The sequence below is a fragment of the Chamaea fasciata genome, unplaced genomic scaffold (assembly GCF_029207755.1).
Source record: "Chamaea fasciata isolate MVZ Bird 193981 ecotype frontalis unplaced genomic scaffold, bChaFas1.0.hap1 SCAF_14, whole genome shotgun sequence".
Lineage (NCBI taxonomy): Eukaryota > Metazoa > Chordata > Aves > Passeriformes > Sylviidae > Chamaea > Chamaea fasciata.
The window spans coordinates 1,582,007-1,589,988 of NW_027094099.1; the positions used below are offsets into that span (position 1 = coordinate 1,582,007).

The 7,982-nt window shown below is 52.9% G+C and overlaps 1 long non-coding RNA gene across 1 annotated transcript; it reads right to left on the reverse strand.

Annotated features, from left to right (window-relative positions):
* Positions 1 to 958: 958 nt before the first annotated feature.
* Positions 959 to 7,525, reverse strand: LOC136296837 (uncharacterized). The gene is made up of 2 exons (XR_010723014.1): positions 7,448 to 7,525; positions 959 to 5,372 (listed from the first exon to the last, which is right to left on the reverse strand). It is a non-coding gene; the product is annotated as an uncharacterized lncRNA (long non-coding RNA).
* Positions 7,526 to 7,982: the final 457 nt, after the last annotated feature.

Below are 7,982 nucleotides of genomic sequence, written 5' to 3' on the forward strand. Positions count from 1 at the left end.
TCTTCTTCTTTGGTTCAACACAGACTGACACATTTCAGGTGACTAAAAAGACATCTGGGACCCACCACAAAAAGTCTAGAAGCATCTTCTGCATCAGATTTTGCTGGGCAGGGGTCAGAACCGGAGTCATCCTGCTCCAGGTGCCCCCAGGAGGGCTGGCCAGGGACACGGAACAAAAGGAGAGCACAGGGTAGAGGCAGCAGGGCAGGGCCTCGGGCTGGCCGCTGTGAAGGGCTTTGTGTGGCACATGGGAGGGTTTTGTCCCTACGCAGACTACGAAGCACCCACTTAGAGATATCTCAAGACCTACTTGTAAGACCAAATAAAAAATATCTCTCCTGGTTCTCAGTTGTGAGATCTGGGAAGGAGGCTTCCAAAACTGGGTTCTCTCGCTGCCTGCGCAGAGGACGGGGTTGTGACACCACGGAGAAGCTGTTTGTAGGTCTCCGTTTGCAGGTCTCCGTTTGCAGGCTACCAGGCAGGCAGCCTCACCCTCCCTCAACCCAGGGCATCTGCCTTCCCCAGCTCCCAATCCCCGGCACAAAGAGGACTCCTTGCTGGAAGCCTTGCGGTCGGTGGCACGGCGCTGCATTGCAGCGGCTCTCGCAGCCACGTCCTCTCCCTCTGTGGCCCTGTCGCTGTCCGGACACAACCCACAGGGTCGGGGAGCCTTTCCCCCTGCTCCGCCCGCTCCCCTGGGCACAAACCAAAGCCGCGGCGAGATGAGGCGACGCTTCTAAACTCCTTAGCAGGGAAATGTTAATGAGCACTGAGCCGAGGGTGAGAAAAGCCCTTAATCGCATTAGCTCCGCTGCCAGAGCTGATGAACGTCCCCCAACCGGAGCGCCCCGTCCAGAGACGCGGCACGGGAGCCGAGGCGGACCTGGAGCTGCCGCCCCACCGCTCGGGGCAGGCAGAGAAAACAATCCTCAGAGCCACACTGCTCCTCTGCTTAGCCTTAAAGAAACGCCTCCTGCGAGCTGATGGTGCCTACGCCATGGGGCTCCGGGATCCCATCCTGCGGGGTTGGGATGCCATGTGTGCCCGCACCCGCCAGGAGTCCGGGCTTCTGCTGCGTGAGGAAGTCACGCGTCAGGTTTTATACTGGGAGCTCGGGTTTGAGCTTGTGTAACCCGCCGGTGGTTTTTGGTTTTTTGCGGTTTTTTTTTTTGTGGTGGTTTTTTGTTGTTGTTGTTTTGTTGTGTTTTTTCTTTTGGGGGGGGGGTGGTTTTTGGTTTTTTGTGGGTTTTTTGGGGTTTTGTTTTTTGGGTTTTTTGGTTTGTTTTTTTTTTTTTTTTTTTTGGGGTGTGTGTGTGGGTTTGGTTTTTTTTTTTTTTTACGCGGCCAGGAAATTGCCATATAAAGTGTAAGTATAAAAAGAACGATTTCCCTCAGCTAACCAGCCACGTGAGCGGCTCCGCTTGCGCCGCCCTGCCTCTCGATGCCTGCGCACGCTGTGTGCACACACACATGTGTGCTGCTCCGTGACACACCGGGACATTTGTTACGGTGACAGCCTGCTGCTCCCCCTTGGGGGAAGATGTGGCTTAATTTTTAGTATAACCTTAAAAAAGGAGACTAGCAAAGCAGCTCTCCCATAAATTTTGTAAGCGACATTTATTTCTCGGTGCATTATCGCTAGTGATGGACAAATCTGGAATTTAGGGGAGCAGCCATCTTCTCCTGCCAGCTCCAGTGTGATGAGGCGGTTATCCTTAGGCTCAGCTCAGGCATTGCCTGGAAAATCTCTAGATGCTGAGCCTTCTTCTCCCTTTAAGACCTCAGCACAAAATGTAGCCCCTGTGCGCCTTAGGGGGCTCTGGGTACTTCTTTTGGTGTCTGAAGTTCCCACATCCTCACCCATGGGCTGCGTATCAGCAGCAACACAGCAAAGTTTCCCACCCAGTCTCACCAGCTGAACCCATGGAAGCATCTCTGGTGTGCTCAGATCCCTGCCCATCCTGGCTGAAGGATGATGGAGTTTGCTCAGATCCCTGCCCATCCTGGCTGAAGGATGATGGAGTTTGCTTTAAGAGCTCAACAGATCTTCCTGGTCACCGAGGCAAGCTCCCTGCTACCCAAACCTGCCAAGTTTCAATTTGAATACATATAAAAGATCTCAACAGCTGGGTGTTTAATGACAGGGACTAGAAATCAGGCTCTGCAGAGTCACACCAGGTTATTTCTGCTCGCTGGAGCTGGCTTTGGAGCATGCCAGGGAGGCTGGTGCTTCCAGCTCTGTCCAAAAGCACGGTGGTTCAAGGAAACACAGACCATGCCAAACGCCCACACAAACCACGCACAACCCCTTTCAAACTATGCCCAAGCCCCAAAGGCTGAGCTCAGAGGAGCACAGGTGGGGATTCACAGCACAACCCTCTCCGAAATGTGGGTGCAGGGGTTTTGCAGCACTGGGTGCCAGGGTGAATACCATTATTTGTGCCTCGACAGAGGAAAATGCGAGATGTCACTAAATCCTGTACATCCATATGGATTCTACAAGAGACAGAGGAACAGGAGATGTCAAATTTACTACCCTGGGGCTGGACTAGACCCAAAGAAACACTTCCAGTTGTTTCACACTGACAAAAGATCAAAGGAGCAGACTGTTAATGGATACCAAAGTCTGATGTAATTTGTGGCAGTTATTTGTACCTAGGAAAAAGCAGGCTGGTGTCAGCCCTGCCATGACAAGTCCTTGAATGTTGCCCTGCCTGCTGGTACACAGAGATCTGCAGTCAGTTATTTTGAATTTCTAGGGAACAGATCCTTTCAGAAACTCTACTCTGAGTCCTAAAAGACTTGGGCAACTCCAACCACTAAGTGCTTCCAAATAGCCACAACAGGCTTTTCCCCACACTCTGGTAACAGAGTCTGGAAAAGCTTTTTCTTTGGACAGACAAGCATTTCCCTTTGCTGAGGTGGCTCAGCATCCCTGGAGCATCCCATGCGCTGCTGGGGATGCCTCTCTCTGCCGTTCCTGGAGCGGTTTTTGGGCTCCCTCCCAGCCCAGGGGATGGTAAATGCTGAGCAGAGCCGGCAGTGGCTGCCCAGGCCTGACTCTGGCAGGAGGTCCTGCCCTGTCCCAGCACCAGCAGCAGCCCAGCCACCTCTGTGAGTCCTGGGACTGACCCTCAGCACTCCTCCTCAGCCCAAGCAAAGGCATCTCTTGGAGTCTCCCAGCATCGACGTCCTCTGCTGCCAGGCTCCCCAGAAGCGCTTCCTTCCACCCTCCCAACACTCTCTGGATACCCAGCTGTTGTTTCCTAGGCCGTGTGACCAGTTCTTGCTCTGGTGTCACCACACATCTCCAGTTCCCCATGTCACATTTCAACCGCTTCCAGGCTGCTCCCTGGCCTCTCCACTCAACAGCAGGCACAAGCCAGTCATGTTTCGGCAAAGGGGTGCCTACAAAACCTCAGCTGTAGCCCTGACTTTAAAAAAAAAAAAAGGAGCATAGGAAAAAAATAAGGCAGCCTCAACAAGGCTGGGCAATGCTGACCACCGGGACCCACCACCACGCCACCAGGGTTTGGGATGGCACCCACGAGAGCCCTTGCCTTGGCAGCAATTCACTCTGAACGTGCAACTGAGCCAAGAGAGCTAATTCTTCCTCTGTGCTGACTGAAGGCTGCATCATCCCCCAAAGGCCCCGGGGGAGTTGAAATAAGGATGAACATCAGGTCAGACATGTCTCCTGCTCACAGCCATGCACACATCTGCTTCTCCAAAGAGCTTGGAAGCAGAGTCACAGGCACAGCCCAGCCCCAAAATCCACTCTGAAGCATGTAGATGAGGAGGGAGGAGAGCTCCTGGGTAAGCCTGGCAGGCTGCAGGGTCTGAGGAGGAGACTCAGAGATGCTCAGACTGAGCTTTTCCACTGTCTCTTGCTCAGCTGCCCATGACCACTGGTGCCCAGTGGCCAGAGACCCCACAGGGCCCTCACAGGCACAGGAGACCAAAACACCCCTTCTCCCACCTCAAAACTCCATGTTTATCTGAACACCAGCTTATGGCTGATCAAAGGGAGTCCATGCCATTCTAAGTTAAGATTTAAAGTTTTAACAAAAGCCATTCACTGATTTGTCTGGGCGAGCTTCTGGGAGCACCAGCAGCTCAATTTTATTGCTAAAAGCCTCTTTTCTCTAAAAACATGGGACCGGTTCTCCCTGTGACAGCAAAGCATGAGCAGTGCAGAGCTTCAGTCTGCACAGGACAACAGTTTTGCAGCTATGAGAAAAAACCCCACATCCAACATCTGCGAAGAGAGTCAGTGTGAAACCCTGAGAGACCCGTGGGCAGAGCGGGTTTCCAGCCTCTTCCAGCACCTGGGAGCAAAGGATGCCACCAGTTACTGTGGGGCATCTTTGTGTTGCTTTGCTTTGCTGTCCATTGTTATGTAGCCCCGGGAAGCACCTGCTGTGGTGGCAGCAGCCCCCTGATAGTTGCAGGAGAGCAGCCCCAGTGGATCTCTTCCAAGGTGCTCCCATCGACTATGGGGGGGAAAAAGCAGTGAGGAAGCAGACAAGGAACCCATGACTTTCCCATTGTGGAGGGACTGCTGGGATTTGCTGGAAGGCATCCAATTAGTTAACGAGCACTCCAGAGCTGAGTCTCGTCTGGAATTAGTAATTAGTTACCACAAGACAAGCAAGAGTGAATATATTGGAGAAATCCACGTCTGTCCTAGAGATGGACTTAGGAGAAGAGAGTTTGCCCAGCAAACCCACACTGAAATGGAGAGGAGCAGCTGGCAACCAACGAGCAAGCAGGATGATGTGGATCCCAGAAAGATGCACAACACCAGGAGCGAATATCACAACTGGTCCGCATCCTTGACATCCTGTAGCAGGAACTGGCCCAGGTGGAAGCCCTTGGCCCTGGAGCTGGTTCTCCATGCTGATCCCAGCCCGTCACAGGCAGCATGGGCACAGTCGGTGAACACTTTGCTTCTGATGAGCAAAACTGGAGCAATGAAGTGAAGAAGACACTGGGTGGGTGCCTCCTGCTTTCACCATCCACAAAGACCATGGCTTTGGAAATCCTGGAATAATTCCCTCATATTCATTTTCCTCATTAGTCTTCTGCTCCGGGTTCCCGAGCATGCTCCAGTGCAGGAGGACACATCAGCTTCCAGGTCCAAGATGCTCGGAGGAGCCAGGCTGCCACCAGCAGCATCAGCCCTCCTGGGCACAGGCAATCTCCCACCAGGTTCTCCTGGTTGAAAATCAATGGCTGAGCTCTGGGGAGGAGGAGGAGGATGTGTCCTCCCAAGCATTCACTCCCAGGCCTCACAGCTCCTTGTCACCATCGGCCTCTCCGGAGCATGTCCCCATGCGGCAGGAGCTGCGGAGCAGCTCTGCATCCAGCCCCTGTGATAAATTAGCCAGGGATTCAGGCATTTCAGCACAGCTGCCTCATCCTGTGCCAGCATGACAATGTGATTAATTTTGGGTGCAGATGAAGCTCATTTATCAGAGGCACGTGATGGCTGCGCAGGCTGCAGGGGCATGCGGGGAGCCCCGGGGGTGCGGGGCAGAGTGGGAGCAGAGGCAAAAAGCAGGAGGCAGGGAGAGTGAAGAGCCAGGCCTGGGGCTTCTCTCAGGAAGGCTCATGATTAAGCATGCTGAGGGAGAAGAGCCCACATGGGAAGACAGCTTTTATCTTTGCTAACACACGTGGCCATGTCTGGGGAGAGATGTGCAGCGGGAGGGGTGTAAGAGGATTGGGGAGAAGAAGCCGTGAGCTGATTATGTTGTGTCAGGAGAGGCAATTCTACCACCACCACCACTTCTCCCCCACTGCCCCCTCCTCCAGGCCATTTTCCACTTTCCCCCTTTTTCAGAGGACCAGTGGGTCCTGTCTTGCCCGTCCCCATTCCACAGCTACAAACACTTTTTGCTGCTGGAGGGAGTGTGGCCAGAGCTGCTCCCGGAGGAATTGTCTGGAAGACAGAGCTGTGTGTTCACTTCCCAATGTAACACAGCCCTGACACAGAAAAATCCCTTGATTGCTTCATCCACCTATTGGCTGGAGTTTCTCCACGTGCTGGGGTATGGCAGTGCTGCTTCCTCCACACAGCACAGCTCTCCCAAGGGCCTGAGCGGTTCCCAGCTGAGGCTGCCAGGGTCACGAGCAAAGCATCACGGATCAGGAGTCTCTGCACAGTTGTGGAGTGAGGAATAGCTTTTGGGGTAAGCTCATACCATGCCCAATGCCCTCTGGTGAGATGGATGCACAAGGAGAGGACATCAGGGCACTTCCCTAGGCACCAGGATCCACAGCCTTCATTTGCCCCCTGCCATGCTTAGCTATGCCCCAGACAGTGGTGTCCCTGTTGTCGAACAGTTCTGTCTCAGAGCAAGGTCATGCCAGCAGCACCCCAGAACCCTGGGATCACCATAACAACCCTCCCTTCAATAATTCTAGGCCCCAAGTAGTGAACCATTTGCAGCTAAAGAAAAGAAAACCCCTTAAGTTCAACAGGGCCGTGCAACCTGGGACATCAGTGGCAAATCCTTGAGCACATGGCTGATGTCAGTGCCTTCCATGGGACTTAATTATCAAACCAACAGATGGCATCAAACAAAGAGGCTGCTTTTTTTGATAAATGCGTGCTTTTCAAAGAGATCATGTCAAGAGGACAAAGGTGAAGATGACACAATACATGGTAGCCATGCTAATTATGAGAAATCCTTGCTAATTTACCTCACCACAGAACCAGGACCCTTTCTGCTGGGTTAAAGGTAAGGTTAGAAAACCCATGGGGACTTTTGAAGTGTGAAAACATCAAACACTGAATGGCACAGGGACACGAGCCTGAGAAAGCCCAGAAATGTTACCCTTTTACCCACTGGTCCCCCAGGAGAGTCAGCTGGGTGGCTGGTGGCAGAGAAGGTGGCCTGAGAGGAACACATTCCTAGAAAAGCTATAGTGACAACACCAGCCTGCAGCCAGGACTGCAGCTTCTGACATTCACATTTCTTCCAGGTTCTAAATGCTCCTCTAAGCCTGGTTCCTCTACAAAGGTCCCCGGGCAGGTAGTGCTCTCCTTCCACCCATCAGTTCACCTTCTTATTGTTCCAAAGGTCCCTTGAGTCCCCACCCAGTGGAAATACCTCCTAGCTTTTATTACAATCATCATGCCAATCATCAAAGTTTTCAGTTCCCATCCAACAAAGTTTACTCAGAAGGGATTAAAGATGCCCACACTGTATCACTTCATGCATTATGGGAGGGCAGTGATAGACATATCTCAGTGTATTCTCACACACAGGGCAAATAATCCTCGGGTGAAGTGCAGCAGAAGCTGGCTCCTTAACAGGGGCACACTCAGGCTCTTCCACCTGCCTGGGGAGCAGTGGTGGTGCCCAGCCCCAGTGCCCCTCCAACCCCACCCGACTCTTTTCGCAACAGACATGAACAGCAAGGAGAAAACACAACTTACCAGAGCTGAAATCCTACAAGGACCTGCTGGTGAGGCAAGGAACCTGGAAAGGAGGAGAAGAAGAGACGAGGTTCAATGGGTTGGCTGTGGACAGCAGCAGGGGAGTGTTGGTGTGGCCCAGCCCTGCAGGGCTGGATGGGGCAGCACGTTCAGACAGGGCTGTGGCAGGTGACCTACCTTTGCATGCATCAGGACCATCTAAATCGATCAGGGCCCCCTAAATCCACCCAGCCCCACTTGCCAGCCTCTCCAGGTGCTCAGCTGGTGCTGGCAGAGCTACAGCTGCCACACACAAGAGGAATTCACCAAAGGATTAAGGAGCCATTTCCATCATTACCATCCTGGTATGAGCACTGGGCTGCCCCATCAACGTTCCCCTCTCATCAGCTCCTGGAGCACGCCACACAAATCTGCACTAAGGAGTCACAACAACGCACCTGGGAAACCATAAATATCTGTGAAAAATCTCCCCATAAATCCACGGCAAGGGGAATTTACGGCGCTTTCTTTCGAGATTTCTCCGGGTGTTCCCTAT